Source organism: Ursus americanus, chromosome 2, assembly GCF_024610735.1.
Source record: "Ursus americanus isolate L20-20 chromosome 2, mUrsAme1.1.p, whole genome shotgun sequence".
In the NCBI taxonomy this organism is placed as follows: Eukaryota; Metazoa; Chordata; class Mammalia; order Carnivora; family Ursidae; genus Ursus; species Ursus americanus.
The window spans coordinates 74,404,628-74,423,559 of NC_142128.1; positions in this window are offsets into that span (position 1 = coordinate 74,404,628).

Consider the following 18,932-nt stretch of genomic DNA (forward strand, 5'->3'; position numbering starts at 1 on the left):
TTCCTAGAAGGCCTTGATCTATATTTAAATGAAAAGGCCTCAATTGTTTCTAACCTTAGTGAAAATTTTAAAAAGCAGTATTTTTCCAGAAAGAGATGAAAAAAGAGAAATTCGAAGTCCACTAGACACCCAAGGGGAGAAGACAAATAAAACTTCATTTTGCCTTGTGCCCCTCCCCGCCCCACCCCCACAATAATCTGATATCCCCATTTACCACAACTCGGCTGTTTGTCTGTCTTGTAGCCCTCATTGGCTATGCTTCCATCCTTCTGTCAAGTCCCCACTCCCAATTCAATTTCAAATTGAACTCCCTCCCACTTTGTCTTATTCTTGCCCAGAGGAGATGGAGAACAGCTGGTCACCATCTTCCGTATGATAACCCTTCATATGGTGTAATTTTATTTCCTTAAATTAATGACAGCGTGTTGGGTGTCTTCCATCCCAGACACATTTTAATAGATGTTTTTAACATACGGAGGGCCGAGGGAGAGAAAACAATGCCTCTGTCGTGTTTGGGCACATCCTAGATTTGAACGTGGCTAGGTCTCAACAAAGCTGGTGTCTTCTGATTGGAGACAAGATTGAGAAGAATTTACACCCCGTCCTCCAGCAGCCCCAGGGAGCAGTCAGGATGGCGTAACCCTGGGCAGTGTGCCTTTGGGTGAGGTAGGATGGATTGTATAACTCCAAAACTTATGTATTCATTTGAGATCAATTATTTACTAGCTTGATAATATTACTGCCATGATAGAGGAGCCCTGTAGTGAGAAAAATCATTCTCCACTTCCTACTCGACAGCATTTTCTTCTCGCAAGGCAGGAAAAAATAGCATTCGGGTGGGTTTGAGCTCCTCGCAGAGCCCTGCTCACAGTCCTGGCAGTGGGATGGTATACTTAGGGAAATGCAGGTGTCTCAAGGATTTTTTCAGTTGCTCCCCAAGCTTGAAATCTTGGAATTCTACTCCCCCTTCATCGCACTACATCCAGTTATCAAAGTCTTTGAACCTATCTGCTGTGGACTGACTGAATGTTTGTGTCCCCCACTTTCAAAATTCATATGTTGAAACGGAATCCCCCAAAGTAATGGTATTAGGACCAGGGGCCTTTGAGAAGTGTTCAGGGCATGAGGGTGGAGCACTCATGAATGGGTTTAGTGCCCTTTAGAAGAATCCCTAGAGGCTGTTTGAGGGCACAGCTATGAACCAGGATCCAGGTTCTCACCAGACCCCAACCATGCTGGCACCCTGACCTTGGATGTTCAGCTTCCAGAATGGTGAGAAATAAATTTCTGTTGTTTATAAGCCACCTGATCTATAGTTCCTTGTGAGACACAGCACCTTTCAGGAACTATCCATTTCTTCCCATTCCCACAGCTATCACCTTTCACCAAGTTTTCATTATTTTGCTTCTGGACTTCTAGTAGCTTCCTAAATGGTTTCCCCTCCTCTGGGATATTTTTCTTTGGTTTTCATTTTCCCTCTTTTTCTCTTTCCTGCTTCTTTCTCTTTTTTCTGGCCCTCCATCTCTTGCTTCAAGCAGATTCTGGTCCTGTCATTTTCTGGCCAAAGTGTGGGCTGCAGGGTTTGTATCGCAGACCTACCAGTGACTAGCTTAGTGATCTTGGGCAAGTTATCGAATCTATCTTTGCCTCTATTTTCTCATCTGTATTATGTAGAGGTTGAAGATTGACCCTCTAAGGAAACTTAGAGCTTTACTTTTCTGAAAATAGCTCTCCTTGTATAATGTCTGCTTCCTGCAGCCTTTCAATTCTTCATGACCAGATTCAAATATCACCTCTTTCCTTAAGACTTTTCTAATGGGTCAGTTCATGAATCCTCTCCCTTCTCTGAATTGTGACATCATTTTTTAGTGAGTATCTTCCTAACTTTTTCCACTTGCTGTTTATATTATGTTCTGTCTTCTTGTGGGGGAGACTCAGTACCTTACCCACTGTGTATTTATTCCTCCTTTCCATGCCTGGTCCCATGTCCTACTTGTCCTACTGGCACTCAAAATATGATCGTTGATCTTTTTATGGATGTTGGAGTCTAAGTTTGGGGTTTGGTGTAGACATCAGCAAAGGGAGGCAGGACCCATCAAGAATGGGTTCACTGGTTTGGGCCAGAGGCTAAGTACAGGGCTGGAGGGGTGAGATCGTGAGATTAGTGGGTGGGAAGGGGGCTTCAAAGAGGGGTTCCTTCTGTACCAGCCTAGTAACTAGCACATTAAATGTGTCCAGAACATGTTGTGTGAGTGAATGAGGAAAGCAGAGATGCACAATGCGTAACATTTGTTATTCATTTGTCATTGTGTATTTCCAAACACTCTCCAGTGTCGCTGTCGTACTTGATCCTAAAATATCAAACTGGAACATGAAATAGGACATATATTATCATCCCTACTTATAGATTTAGAATTTGCATATCTCAGAAACTTGAACTAGGTACAGCATAGGACCCGTGTGTTGGATGCTGAGGATCAAAAGAGGCCATGTGTGAGCTCAGAGTCTCGAGAAGAAGGGAGACAGAGAGGCAGACAAGAGGGAGCCATTACCATGAAGCATCATTTGGCAATACCTGTTGAAATGGGCGTGTACCGGGAGGGGAGAGTTCAGGGACTGGGAAGGATTCTAGAATGGGTATGCTTAAGATAAGTCTTAAAAGATGAGTAGAAGCATGAGTAAGAACTCAGGAATCTTCCACTTCAAGCCTAGTACTCTTACTTTTTGGGCAGACTAGTGCCCAAACTCAGAATTATTTTTGAATTACACACAACACCACCTCCCCGCCCCAGCCCCCCCCCCCCAAAAAAAAACCAGTAGGTCTCTTCTTTGTGTTATGGGAAAAGGCCAGGGCCATAGGCTAAATATATAAATACGCAGGTAACTTTTCCCCAACAACTCAGGACAAAAGTGCGGAGGTGGAAAGGTACCTTGGAGGCCACCCCCCTGTGCAGCCCTGCCTGCCTTGGACGCTGCTGTTTTGGGAGACAGCCGTTACAGGCTGGGCTCCAGCTGGTGCATTTCTGTGCGCGGGGTTTGGGCGGCTGAGGTCCGGGCTCCGGAGACAAAGGGATGAATGGTCTGAGGTCTGGAAAGGTGGGAAAAGGGAGGCGGGAAGAGGAGGGGCTGGGTGGCGGGGTGACTGACTAATTGCTTTGTTCGGTGGTGAGGCTTTTCAGCAGCAACAACAGCTCCTTGAAGGCCCCTTGCTTAAGTGTTTTCACATCATTAGCTCCTGTCATTAATGCCATCAGCTGCTTCCGCCCGCTCATTGCTAGTCAGGGGCCAGGACAAGTCACAGACTGGCTCTTGTTTGCAGCTCTCTCTCTCTGCCTTCATCCCCAGCCAGGCCCTGCTCCTCAAAGCTCTCTTTTTCTGGCCATCAGCGCCCAACCTGTTCCTATGTTTCATGAGGCCATCTGTTAGGGGGCTTGCTGACGGCTGTCCCTTGCCATGCGGGCTTGGCCTATTCCTTGGCGGAAGGAGCCGGAGCTGTGGCTCCCTGCATTGGCCCCATGTCTCTCTCCCCTGGGGGGACTCCCAACCTGCCCTCTGACCCGGCTCCACATCTGTGTCAGCTTGGGTCCCTGTGGTGCCCTGGCCTCCAGAGGATGCAGGAGGGGCCTGCTTTACCTAGACACCTGGAAAGAGCGCATAGTTCCCTCTTCAGTCTGAGTGTGCCTGGGCTGTTTCAGCACCACCACTGATCACACTGGGAGTCATTCATTGAGAGCTGATAAGTGCCGGATAGCGTGCTGGTAACTATGTATCTTTACTCCTCCAACAGCACTGGACAGAGCATTACCTCCATTTTACAGAGGAGAAAACTGTCTTAGGGAGGCTAAGAAACTTAATTCAGATCACATTAGCATGGCCCCAGTTTTTATGACTTCAAAGATGTGTTTGGAGGTCACTTTGTGTGGCCAATTACTTTATTCCTTAACTGGCCCTGTGGAAGGGCGATAGGACAGCAAAATTTGAAATCAAACAGTAGAACTCCCACTTTGGGCACTTAAGAGGTGAATGACATTTGACAAATCACTTAACCTCTTTGGCTTTCAGTTTTCTTATCTATCCCATGGAGATTGAAATCTACTTTTTTGCCATTGTTGAGAGGATCAAATGAGATAACGTATGAAAGTGTCTGTAGAGAGTCTTCAGAAAAATGGTAGCATTATGTGGACTATCATTGCTAATAAGGATCACAATTGGGCACAACCACTGGGCTTCTAAGTAGTTGCTTTAGTTCAATTATTTTACTTGAATCACTGCCTGCTCAATTCATGTTTATTTTTTTGTACCTGTGTCTCAGTCAGATTAAAGTGGGTTATATTGTGGTAACAAATGGGCCTTAAATCTTACTGGCTTAAAACAACAAAGGCTTATTTCTCCATCTATGCTGTGTGTCCATATCTTGGGTTGGTTGGGGGTTCTGATCCATGGTCATCTTTCCTCCAGAACTCTGAAAAAGCATTCCCTGGTGAGAGGAGATTTGGTGGTGCCACCAGAGGGAAAAAGACACAGTAGACCTCTGAAAGCCTCTGCTTGAAAGTGACACCTGTCATTTTGCTCACATTTCACTGGTCTAAGTAGTCCCATGGTCACTGTAGAGCTCCACAGTGCAGGTGTGCACCATCCTCTCTCGGGGCGGGTGGGGGGCGGGCACTGAATGGAGCTGAAATCAGAAATTAGCGGAGTAAGACAGTCTGCCCTGAATGGGGCTGTATAATTGATTTGGATAATCTCAAAACTTACTGATTTGGGTTTTGTCTTATGTACTGCTCAGATTTGCTCAGGAATGTTCAGGTTTCTCATTGTCTGCTTTGATGAGCTAATATATTGCCTAAAATAACAAAATACACTTAGACCTAGTAAAAACATTCTCATTGCTGAAATTCCTGGGGGAAAAACATAACTGCTTTTACATATCAAAAAGTTTCCAGCCCCAACCCTTTTATTCCCTATTAGAATAATTGTTTTGTAATTTAATTTTTGATAATGTGGCACTTTTTAGGAATGTAAGTGTTGTTTTATAGTGGAAAACACTGCATTTTTTTATTATTCAGAAATCTGAACTGGAATAGCTTTTGATTGCCCCATGTTCCAGAAAAAGGGAAGTTGAGAATCATCAGAAGGCTGTCCCAATAAATGTCATTTTCCCCCATCACACATCCCTTTTCTTCCCTCTCTAAGGTGTCATTTATCCTGGTTCTGCTTTGCTTAGAGCATTTATTTGTTTGTTTCTTTACTTATCAATCATAGGCTGCTACTAGATTGTCAGTTTCTGGAGGGTAGCAACTGTTTCTTTCTCACCTGTGTCTCTGCTGGCTCCTGGTCCTGGTTTACATAAGGGTTCTTGAATTGAACTGGGAGGAGGCAAGAATTACCCTCAAACATAATACACAAGAATAGGTTATTTCCCTCTGCTTCTCAGGTAAAAAACTGTAAGAATGTTTTCTTTTCCATAGAAAATAAAGTAGCGTCTTGCTAGCTATTCCTAACGGTTATACCGTTAATTGGCCTCAATTTGCTCTTCCTAAGCCCAGTGCCCACTGTGCAAGCTGGACCCTAATATGTTTTTCTTTTATTCTCACTCCATCAAATATTTGCTCATGTAGCCCACATTAGAGATGGTCTGTGCTCTGTGGGGTGGGTGGCAGTTGGCAGGGGAGAGTGAGAAGGAGGGAGGTTCAAGAGTCACAGGCAATTGCAAAACAAGGAAAGAATTGTATACCTTGCTATTTGGGGGGGGAAAAAAGATAAGATACATGAAGCCCTGATACAGCCTGCTATATTAAATTGAGAGGAAGAATTTCTTTGTCTGATTTTTCTGGCTGAGCCCTAGGGTCAGCAGAACAGAGCACGATGCTGGCTGGTAGCTGATTTAATATTCAACTTTTGCCTAAACACAAGAGCCAGAGACAAAGGCTAGGTTAGTACTACACAAGATGATTGTTACCTCTCTCTGAACAGTGGGGTTTGAATAAGGAGAATTTTAGTTACTCAGATAATAATGAGTTCGGTACAGCTCATTTAAGAGTCACATTGACTGCCCTGTTTACCAGAGCAATGCTGGGAGCTCAGCATGGAATTCTCAAGGCCAGCTGAGCCCACACAGGTCTTCTGGGGGGCCCCACCCAGGAGCTCACTCCCTTCTGCTGCTTGGGTTTCCTGGGCACTCAAGGGATTCTGGGTCCTCCACGAATGTGTCCAGACGGCTGTGCTGTTTGCTAGATACGTCGGTTCTCCTGGCACCAGCCTTCATGATGCTTCCCACGGTCATGAACACATACATACTCTTCTTTATATTTTGGGGTGTCTGGGCTGGATAAAGTAGACAGGCACTGCCATTTAGCTTTCACATCATCTAAAATTGTTGTGGCAGCAAGAGACAGGAGTGAAGAGAGGGGCACAGAAAGGAGGAGTTGGTTTGGCATCTTCTACTTCCATTCACACAGTGTTTTGTAATTTCACAAAGCCCTCGTACACTCATTTTATCACGATGGGATGGCAGCGGTTAACTCTGCACTGCGATCCAGGCACCTGAACTCTAGCCCTCCTTCTGACTCTTTTAACTCATTTATTAAATATATTTTGAGTGCCTTCTACACTCTGCAAAGCTCTGGGGGATACAAAAATGAAAAAGCCATCATCCTTGCCTTTGAAAGATTCACCATTTAGTAGAGAGACATGTAAACACATTTAAAAAAGTGATAAAAATACAATGTGATAATGCATGTCAAAGGCACAGTACATGGCTTCGGATATGGACTCAATAAATGTGAACTCTTATTGACATTATTGCTTTATCGTGCTGAAGGCCTAACTGAGACGTATTCGGTATGCTGCAGGATCACTAAGGAAAGTTTGTACCTGGGGTGTTAAGTGGGGGCACAGAGGAGAGCTTCAGGGGAGAAATTGCTTTTGACCAGAATCTGAAAAGAAGGATGAGTGAACCCTACCTGAGCAAGCTTGGGACAGGAAGCTGGGTGGGGGCAGATAAGGGCAGGGGAAGACAGTCCCTGTGGCCTGAACCATCTGCCCAGTGCAGGAATGCATGGGAGAGGGCTGTGTGCCTGTGGGTGTGTGTGTTGGGGGGAGGGTGGCTCGGCTAGAGTGAAGCAGGGAGGTTGAGTGACAAGAAGTAAACGAAGGGCCTGTACACTGGTTGAGGAATTTTGATCTTATCTTCTAGGTTATAGGAATGAAAAGCATTTCATATATTTCAACTAGATTTTTCATTTCAGAGATCTAACTCTGTCCCTGGTTAATCATATGTCAACGCCCAATTGATAAAGATCTAGAGACCTCAGTTTTCTCATGTGCAGTGGGCATAATGACTGGTGGCCCACTCACCAGGTAAACATGTTGCATGCATCAAAATGACAAATAGGGTAAAGGTCTCGTTTTTCATGGGCTTCCCTTGGACAGGGCCTTTGCTTATATTACCAACCTCTTCCTTTCTCCATAGCCTAGCTGTTTCCTGTCTCCTTTGAACTTCTGCAAGCTGTCAGCCTCTTCTTCTGAGCTCTGCTCGTTAAATCTGCTCTCAGAAGAAGCCTTGTGCATTTGCTTTATAATGCTGTGTTAGAAATTACCACAAACTTAGGGGCTCAAAACACCCAGTCTCTGCAGGCCAGGAGTCCAGGCATGGCTTAGATGGGCTCCCTGTTCAGGGTCTCACAGGACGCAAATCAAGATGTCATCCAGGTCTCATTCCTTTCTGGAGCTCACAGTCCTCAAGCTCATGAGGCTGTTGGCATACTTCAGTTCCTTGCAGTTGTTGGAGGGAGTTCCTTACTTGCTCGCTGGCCATGACCCGGCTGCCTCTCTCAGCTACTAAAGGCTGTCTTCCATTTTCTGCCATGTGGTCCTCTCTCCAACATAGGAGTTTGCTTTTAAAAGACAGATAGGAGAGCATCTGCTGCAGCTTGGGATCTCTCTGACTTCCGTCTCCAGTCTTTTAATCCTTTTTGAAAGGGATCACCTGATTAGGTCAGACCCACCCACACTCAAGGAGCATGGATTGTACAGGGCATGCACACCAGGGGATGGGAATGTTGGGGACCATCTTAGGCGTCTGCCTACACCCTTTCCCTGACTGCCCTACATAAAAGTCCTTGACTTTCTTGAAATTCCTAGTTTCCATGTGGTCTGTTACCAGCCACTTCATGTAAACACTCGATTGTGCTCTGCTTCATATTACACTTGAGCTGTTGCAGGGCTAGTCTCCTTAACTTGCAGGAGGGTTCAGGTATGTATTTTTTGTATCTGTTTGTAACCCCACTCATTGCTGTGGAGAAGCTTAAAAGATGCTGGCATTTTTTAATTTACTTTTTCATCTTGTCTTGAACTGTACATATGTTCTTTATTGCCATGCTAATAATATACTGAGCAGTGACCTTGCAATGCAAAACTGCTCAATGGCCCCAGGAGAACCCACTGGAATGCCATGCCACACGATATCTTTGTGGAGGCAGTCAGTGAAATCCCAGAGATTGGAAATACTGAATTTTAGAGCCTTGAGGTTACTGGAGAAACAGCCTTATTTGTGAACAGAAATAAATTCTCTGCTTCCAAAAAACAAAACAAAACAAAACAAAAAAAAATGCATTCACTTCCAGCTAGTGTCTAGCAGAAGCTTAACTAAAGCTTAGGTTCGCTCTGATAGGGGAGCCGACTCTACACGCAGTTCCTGTTTTTCCCTTTGGAGACCGAGTTTTAAAGGGGAGTGACTTGGTAAGCCCCAGATCAACCTCCAAACATTTTATCTCTCAGGACTCACCTTCCTAAGGAGGTGTAGTGTGTTTGGAAAACAAATGTGTAGCAAATGCCGTTTGAGGCAGTCCTTGTCCACCCAACTAACAGAGCTTGACAGGTCCTAAGCGATGATGAAGGATATGAACTACTTTCCACACAGTAAGCAGAGCTTAGAGCGTCTCCTTTGTTCACACTACCTCTGGCTATCGCACAGCAAGATCACTCAGTAACTTTTGATGTTGAGTTTGGAAAAATAAAAAAAAGTACTGTCCCTGTTTATTTTTTTCACATTTGCTATAATGGTAGATTGTCAAGACAGGGCCATTAAATAGATGGGGGTGCATGGCCTTGTCCTGGTAGGATCCAAACTCAACCCACCCACATTGTATATACAGACTGGTGTTTGAAGTTGGAAACTGGCTGTGTCCGGGCAGACAGATGTATGGTGTATAGAGAGACAATGTATACAATGGCCAGCATTTCAATGTATACACTGAGCAAGACACACTAGACATGGTTATTGGGGGAGTAGGGTGTCATAGGGAGGCTGAGGGGCTCCAACCTTTCAGAGCCCTAATGACTGGGCTGGCTGGGTGGATAGAAATCCATCAACAAGTCCTCCCCTACTTAATAGTTTTATTATCTCCCCAGGGCCACTTAGAAGAATCTAGACAATGTGGGATGGTTTGTCATCCGTTCCCAGCTGGTCATAGTCGTTCTGTTTGTGTCATTTAGAGCCTCAGACTCGGTGCCAGCCGGGCATAGGCCTGCACGTGCTGAGTAAGCGCAGTGGTAGGGCTGATCGGCTGTGGAGAGAGGATGGCACAGAATGAAGCCTACTAGAATTTATAGGAAATTGGAAATGAAAGCAACCCTAGAGATTGTCTCACCAAATCTCCCATATTGCAAATGACAATGCAACGGAGATTCAGATAAGCTAAAAATTGCTGGTGTAGGGTCCAACCATCAAATGGTAGCTTAAAATAGACTGGCAGCCATATTCCCTGATTCCTAGCTCCTACTAACGTTCTTCTGTGATCACTCGGCACTCACAGAAAAGACGGTGGGGACTTTCACTCTTACTCAGGCCTCCACACTCACTGAGCCGCTGCCAGATGTGGCGCTTGTGCTCGGCAGGCCGAAAGGAACTAACAGCAAGACACAAAGGACTTTTCTTGCTTCACATTTAGAAGCAATTCTAATGGGACAAAGGAAGTTTCTCCTACTCCCTGGTGTCACCAGAAGTTCTGCCCCCGTGCTCCACGTCTTAGCTTCAGGCCTAGGTAGTTACTAAAATGCAGTTGTCCCCAGAAGGGGTGTCACCCTTATACTCATTTACCTCCAGGATGAATGATTGCATCGGATTCCCTCCTGCTGGAGAAGGGGAAGGCAGGGAATGCCTGAGTATTGGAGAGAGTGGGGAGCACTGGACAGAAGATTGGTATGAGGATGGGGCTGGAGGACAAATTTCACTGAGTCCTAGTTTTTCCAGGGTTTCAGCCTAATAGTGGAAGCTGTACCATGTGGGTTTCCCTGGGGTGCGGGAGAGGGAAGGAAGGAGAATGGCTGTCACAGATTGCACAAATGGCCCATTTGTCCACCCCTTTGATCTGGCCTGGTTTTGTGACATGCTCAGGCCACTAGAATGTGGCAGAAGTGATGTCGTGCTTGTTTTGAGCTCAAGCCAGGAGAGACCCTGCGTTCTTCTTTCGTCTCTCTTGGGGTGCCTGTAACTGCTGTCGTGTGGACAAACCCAGGCTAGCTTTCTGGAAGTTTAGAGACCATGTGGAGCACAGAAGAACAGTGCCAGCTGCAACTTCTTAGACCATTTGACCAACTGCTAACTGTTATGGGCTCAGTTGTGTGTCCCCGGAAATGTATTATGTTGAAGTGCTGACCCCAGAATCTCAGAATGCAGCTAAATCTGGAGATAGGTCTTTAAAGAGGTTATTAAATTACATTGAAGTCGTTAGGTTGGGCCTGAATCCAATATGACTGGTGTCCTTATTCGAAGAGGAAATTTGGACATAGGTGTGTGTGCACAGAAGGAAAACCACGTGAAGACCTAGGAGAAGTTGGCCATCTGCAAGCCAAGGAGGGGGACCTCAGAAAAAAAATCAACCTTGCTGACATCTTGAAAGCAGACTGCAAAGCCTCCAGAACTGTGAGAAAATACCTTTCTCTTGTTTAAGGCAAACTAATAGGCCAGCCTGGCAGTTAATCATAGATGCATGTACCAGTTTCTCTAACATCAGCCAAACCTGGCTCAGGGTAGCTCAGGGTAGCAGAACCACTGAACGAATGGATCCCGGCCCAGTTTACCCACCCACAGAACTGTGATGTAAACATGTGATTGTTTCTTTGAAGTTTTGGGGTTTCAGAGTGTTTTGTTTCACCCAGCAGTTATAACTGATATAAAGGTTAAAAGGCACCAGCCGTCCTGCTGCAATTGCATGCATGTTGAGTTGGCCCACAAAGCTCATAGCATTCCCACGTGGTCCCTGTGTGGGGTGTGGGTATGGAAGCCTTTATCAGAACAGGGTTTACTCGGGGGCACCTCGGCGGCTCAGTCAGTTAAGCATCTGCCTTCGGCTCAGGTCAAGATCTCAGGGTCCTGGGATGGAGCCCCACATCAGGCTCCCTGTTCAGAGGCGAATCTGCTTCTCCCTCTCCCTCTACTCCTCCCCTCTGACCCACTCCTGCGCTCTCTCTCTCTCTCTCTTGCGCGCGCGCTCTGAAATAAATAAATAAATAAATAATCAATCTAAAAAAAAAAAAAAGAACAGAGTTTACTCGGTATTGATTTACTCCAACTATCTTCTCATCCCAAACACCAACAGCATCAGCAAGAAGAGCTGAGTTATTACTGCTGCTCTACAGTTCTCTACTCTTTCTAGGATGTGCCCACTGTTACCTGATATAATGAGATTACTGGGGAGTCAGACAACTTAGTTGTGCCAGAGTGACCGTCAGGGGCTGTGATCCAGGACTGCTAGGGGAGGAGTGGCATGACCTCGTGGCAGGAAGGAAAGGTCATGTGCATTGATACACCGTGCTTCCAGATTACATTTTGGGTCTGAAACTTAGGTATGTTTGAGCAGGTCTTCAAACTGATGTGTCCTCATCTATGCAATATAGATAATAACATGTACTTATAGGGTTGGTGTTACCTACGGTGGAGTACGCAAGAGCAAATATCCTAGATTTCTGTACATAGTAGACTGTCAGTAGATGTGTTTTCTTTTTTCTCGATTCTACCACCATTGAGAGACTCAGATTCACATATTCACTAATGCTTGTTTAGTTGCTAACAAGTGCCAGACATCGTTTTAGGCTCTAATAAGACAGTAGTGAGCCAAACAGATAATGACAATGTCCCTGTTCTTATGGAGACTACATTGTATTGGGGGTTTAAGGGGTTAAAAGTTTTATCTCTCTCTCTCTCTATCTATCAATCAATCTATCAATTTGGAGGGCTCACAGGGTAGTGGGAGCTCTGCTCCCATTCCATTATCTTTAATAAGAATAGCTGCTTGTCTGTTTTAGAAATTGGGCTTCTGAGTCAGGTTTGGTTTGAAGAAAAGGTTATCTAGTTGAAAAAAAAAAGTTTTGAAAACCACTCCACTGTCTCATTTGCCATCAAGGAATTCTATGTTTTTCCTTACATAAATGATTTTCCAAGTTAACTCAAGCTTACTACTTCAACTTGAAAGTGTTACAAAAATATATAGTATATAAAAAGAAAATTTAAAAAGTATATGCACACTTCTCCTTTTAGAGTATGTTGAACATAGACTATGTTGAACATAATGCACACTTTTCTTGATGGTTCCAAATTCTCAACCTCTCTGAAGCATTTGACAACACTGACATCCCACTCTTTGAAACTCTCCTAGGCGTTCACAACACTGTATCCTTCAGTTTTCTTCCTACTTTTTGCACATTTTTTCCCCTCAGTTTCCTTAACCTACTCTTGTTCTCCCTCCTACTCCTTAAATGTCACTGAATTTCTTCTTTTGTTTTCTTCATTCTTTAACAAAATGATTCTGTTCCCCTGGTCTCAACAGTCTTCTTGCAGATGGGAGACGACCCTTCATTTCACATCTCTGAATCCATTCTCTATAGAGAATAAAACATTTCAACTTCTCTGGGGCAGGCATGGCTACCCAGATGTCCCGGAGACCTCGCAAATACAAGTCCAATCCTGATTCCTATGATTCTTAAAAGCAGCTTCTATTCTTACCTTCTGAGCCATGGTGCAATGTTATCAGTCTGTCAGTCACTTAGTTTTGAACCTGAATCCTCATCTACTAAATCTGCTCTTTCATTCCTAACCTCCATGAGTTTCAAGGTCTGTTGATTGAGTTCTACAGTAAACACAATTATTTTATTTATTTCTTTCCCTAACGTAGAGCTCTAATTGCATTAGTTGCCTAATGGAAAATCTCTATGGCTTCCCAGTGCATAAAAAATAAATTCGAAATTTCTGTGTATATCATCTTCCCTGACCTGGCTCCAGCTGGCCTTTCTACCTTACTCTCTACACATCTCCAACTTTGAACCTGTCTTGTACTTAAAATTGTTTGTTAGTTTATCTTTATCTTTATTCTCACCTTTGTCCAGTTGTCTTATCTTTTTTTTTTTAAAGATTTTATTTATTTATTCGACAGAGATAGAGACAGCCAGCGAGAGAGGGAACACAAGCAGGGGGAGTGGGAGAGGAAGAAGCAGGCTCATAGTAGAGGAGCCTGACGTGGGGCTCGATCCCAGAATGCCGGGATCACGCCCTGAGCCGAAGGCAGACGCTTAACCGCTGTGCCACCCAGGCGCCCCCCAGTTGTCTTATCTTTTACCTCTCTTTCAAGATGCCATTTAGGTGGGTTTTTTTTTGTTTTGTTTTGTTTTAGAAAAAGGTGAGTATCAAACAGTTGTTGCCATAGAAGCCAGAGACTGGGAGAAAGTATTCATATTACATGTATTTGGCAAAGAACTTGTTTGTATCCAGAAGAACTTGTACAATTCAATAATAAGAAACAAAACATCTCAATTAAAAGATGGCTAAAAAATCTCATTCACAAAAGAATATATACAAATGGCCAATAAGTATATAAAAACATGCTCGATCTCATTAAAACTGCAACACAATACACACTGAATCTTGACTAGAATAGCTAAAATAAAAACTGACAACTCCAAGTGTTGACGAACCTGGGGAATAACTTGAACTCCAAGACATTTGCTAGCAGAAATGTAAAATTATACCATAATTTTGGAAAATAGTTTGGGAATTTCTCATTAAGTTTCTCATTAATTTCTCATAAGTTAAATATACACTTAATATATGACTCAGTAATTTCACTATGGAGTATTTTATTCAAAAGAAATGAAAGCCTATGTGCTTACAAAAACTTGTACCTGAATATTCATAGCAGCTTAATATATATTAGCCCCAAACCAGAAACAACCCACATGTCCATCAGATGATAACTGGTAAATCAAATGTGATATACTCAAAAAATGGAATTCTACTTGGCACTAAAAAGGAATGAACCACATACAGATCTATATTATAATGTGGATGAATCTTAAGATATTATGCTGAGTGAAAGAAACCAGATATAAAAGACACATATGGTATGATTCCACTTATATAAAATTCTAAAACAGTCACAGCTAATGTATAATGAGAGAAACTTGTGTGGTTACATGGGTCTGAAAGAAGTTGGGACTAACTTCAAAGGGACATGGGAACTTTCTGGGCTGAGGGATTATTCTGTATCATTTTGGGGATGATAGTTACATAAGAATAGACACTTGTTACAGCTCATTGAACTGTGGACTTAAAATGGGTACATTTTACTGTGTGTAAATTATACCTCAATAAAATTTTATTACTAATAAGGGAAAAATATTGTTTTTGGTCCCTTTAGGCCTTGACTCAGATACTATTTACTTTATTTTAAATGGACTATGAAATATATTTTACATTTTTTCCTAGCTCAAATGAGACAAATGACTAACAGCATGAACGCTTAAATCAGACTGACCAGATTTGAGGACCCTGACACTTAAAGACTCTGGGCAAATTATTTTATTTTTCTGTGTCTTAATTTTCTCATCTGCTAAATTTGGGGATGACAATTTTATCTTTCTCATTAGGTTGTTACAAGGGTTAAATATATTAATATATATAAGAGACTTAAGACAATATTTAGTATAGATTAAGCACTATATGTGTCTTTTTTTTTTTTCTTTCTCTGGAGTATCCTTCTCAAAATGTTTGTCATATTCTGACTTGAATTTGAACTGTTCCCCTATTTGATTGCAAGGCACTTGGTGGCAAGGGGCATGTTTTCTTCTTGATGTCTTGCAAAGATCCTACCACTATATTTTGAGTAGTTTGCTGGAATTATTCCACTATTATAATGTGCCCAAATATAGAAATAATACTAGAAACTAATTATCTGTGACTGCCTACTACATGTAAACATTTATCATTTAGTCTTCAAAATAACCTGGCAAGATAGGCACTATCATTGATTCCATTTCATAAATGAGGATGCTAGGACCAGAGAGGTTAAATGACTTTCCCAAGGTCACACAGCCAGGGAGGGAGACTGGATTTTAATCCTCTCTCAGGGCTTTGGAGTTTTATAGAAACTTTTGTTTCTATTCTAAGGAGCCCGATATGACCTTATTTCGTGTTTTCTTGGTATGATTTTTATGTTCTTGTTTTTTCCTCTCTATTTTCTCTGCCCCTTTTTATATGTCACACTTCTTGCATTGTCCATGTACCTGAGACTAGTAGAATCTACCGCTGGCCCCCCAACCCTGCATCCAATCACTTCCATTTTATGAAGGCTAAGAAATTATATAATTCACTTTGTTTGAATTTTATCTGAAACCGGAATAGACAGGTTTGAGGGAAGGCATAGGGAGTTTTCCTATAAATAAATTTTGCAACTCTGGGGCAGGAAATTTTCCGTATTTTTTTTAATTGAGATACAACAGAGTCACTGCACAAATCAAAAGTGCATAGTCCAGTGAATTTTTACAAAGTAAATATCCAGGCAACTACCACTTAGATCAAGATATAGGTAATTGCCAGCAGCCCAGAATCCTCTTTTGTTTTGGGCAGGGATTTTTTTTGACACATATTATAATTCAGAGTTCTTCTTTCTTATGTCTGTGTTCTGGATGGTTGCATTTCTGAATAAAGTAAGTTAATATCATTCACTGATTTTAATAGTCTTATTTTCTTCCACTGTACTGTATACCCCTGCTGTACACAGATAATGGACAGTGCTTAGACCTCTCTTCATTCTGGGAAGCATGTTGCACAGTGGTAGGGTTATGAAGGATGAGTTGGGGAGGGAGTTTATGGGGCTGCTGAACTCTGTGCTCCCAGAACTGGCTTTTTCCTGCAGAAGCTAGTCTCTCAGGGCAACACTGCCCCAAGCTCCAGCCCCGAGTCTGTGTGCAGATTTCTGCATTTCCCAAAGATGGCTTCAGGCCACACTCTTCCCCAGCCCCTAAAGCGTGCCTGAAAGCAGCTAGTCTTTCTGTGTGGGGATCACATCACCTCCTCCTGCCCTGTGACTGTGTCTCTTTCATGCTCACTGTGTCCCTTTGATCTGCTGAAAATGTCCTTCTCTATACTTCTGATGAACATGAAATTAAACCTGGGGAGCAAATCAGGGGAGGCTAGGGATGGAGCAGGAATGTGTTGCCTGAGGCCCTGGCTGGGCTCTATTCCAGTGATTGAGAGACAGCTCTGGCCAATGGCCTTTGGAGAGGCAGCCCCAGGAAAGGACCTGCTAAGGAGCTCAGGGAGAGCTGGCCATCAGGCTGCATTGTGAAGATTAGCAGCGGGGACCCGGGAACTGAGAGGGAGGGGAGGAGTTGAGAGGGCTTCGGGGAGACTTTTATCACCCGCTCTGTCCTTCCACAGATAATGCCCCTCACGCTTCTCTCTCCCTCCCCTTTTTTTCGTCTGATGATTCGGTGATGAGACAAAGAGCCCTTGGCAGAGTCAGGTTATGTATTAGGTGAACCATCTCTGTGAGGCAGATTGACTCAGAAGCTAACTGGAGAGCTCTCGCTCCCTCATGGGTTCAAACTTCTACTCTTGACGATTAGCTCTCGAAGGGGAATCTTCATGAGGGAGGGGCCAAAAGTGAAGTGCGTGGGGATTCTCAGGATGTGGGCCCACGTGTTTGGCTTGTGCCGCCTTTCTTCTTTAGCCCAAGCTGGGCTCAAATACCTTCCTTGGGGTCCCTCCTCTCATACAGACAAGAAGGACCTTTGGAAAGACTTCACTAAACACAGAGATCAAGAGCGAGAGAAGTGGGGAAAATAGAGGACATATTTTAAATATCCTGGCCCACTTCTGTTATGGGTTCCCGATGCTAACACATCCCCATGTAAGGGGTGCAGCTCCCACCCTCTACCACCTCAAGGCCTTGTGAACCTCAGACGGCTCTTTGCCTGGGATCCTGACATCTTTCATCTTAGTCTGTACCTGCATGGAGGGGAGGGGTTTGCTGAGAATGAAAATGAAGCATCTGCCCTTTATTAACCAATAATATGTGCCTGTAAATTGGTTCACATGCATTATTTAATTTCCTGGTTCCAAAACCTTATGTTATGGGTATTATGAAGCCCATCTTACAGGTGAAGAAACAAAGTCTCAAACAGATTAATTACCGAGCTCACGGCCATGTAAACTAGTAAGTGATGAAGTTAAGATTGAAATCCATGTCTTAACAACGCACTGCTCAAGACCTCCATTAAACACTGTCACACCTTCCCGGTCAAACCTGAGAGGAAAACCATTGTGCTGTCTCAAGGGAATCTCTCCTCAGTTGGTTTCCAGACTGAGCAACAGGACTTTTCTAGTCATTGCCCCAAGAAGCACCTGGACGTGTGTGACAGGTGTACAAATTTGCCCACAGGCGACAACATTGTAGCCCCATTACTATGTTCCCTCCTACTCCAGCATTCCTAGAAGTACTATACAAATTAAATAAAGGGGGGAGGGGTCACCACTTAGCAGACTGATTTTATGTTTTACAAAAGGCTTCAACATAAGATTCTTTTATGGAGCAAATGCAGGAGCGCATTTCAAGTACCCACTGATTTGCATACAATCACTCAGGAATATAACTACTCTGCATGAATAATCATTGTTATTGTAAAAGCGGCTACCACTTACTGAACACCTACTATATTCCTCCTGCATTATATACATATTTTCATTTGTTCATCACAACTTGGCAAGAAGTTATGATCTTTCCCATTTCAGAATTGAACTAATGGAGATATTTGCCACATTTACAGACATGGGGGTGGAGTGGAGGTGCATATCCTTCTGGCTGACTTTAGAGACCATGCCTCTCCCCATCCCAGACAGATATGGTGATAAGAATGCATCTTAACAACCTCCCTCACCATCAGATCATTAGCACAAATAACCTTTTTTCTTTCTCTTCCCAATGGCGGCACTAAATGTCAAATACTTGTCAGTTGCTGATAAAATATCTTATTTGAACTTGGCTTCTCCTTTTGCTCCCATTGAACTGTTCTCCAAAGTCACCAAGCCCCCTTCAAACCTTACTTCCTCAGTAGTCCCGCCGTCGGGGTGCATCTTAACTATGGCTCTTTTTTATTTTATTTTATTTTTTTTATTTTTACATTCTTTTTTAACTATGGCTCTTTCTAACCCCCCTCAGTATGCTTGGTCAAATAAATTCAATTGACTCCACAAATATTCCTCAATGGCTTAGCTCCTGCTGCTCCCTCAGAATATAATGAGGAAGGAGAAAGATTGTTCCAGGCCCTCAGGGATCTTATATTCAATTGGAAGTTGTCAGGAGTTAAATAAATAATTATACAAGTTATTTATTGAATTAAAATTGTGACAAATGCTACCATGGAGAAATACAGTTAAACAAAAAAGGATATAATTTCAATTCATTTAGTGCCTGTGGAATACTTGGGACTGTCCGATGTACTTTATGAACATTAGCTTGTTTGATTTTCTCAATAATCCTTCCAAAGAGGTCCTACTGTTATCCCCGTTTAGGAGATTAGTTAACCGAAGCACAGAGGAGAGGTAATGAGTTTGAAGCTCTTGGTTAGCGAGTGGTGGAGCCAGCATTTGGCTCCAAGAA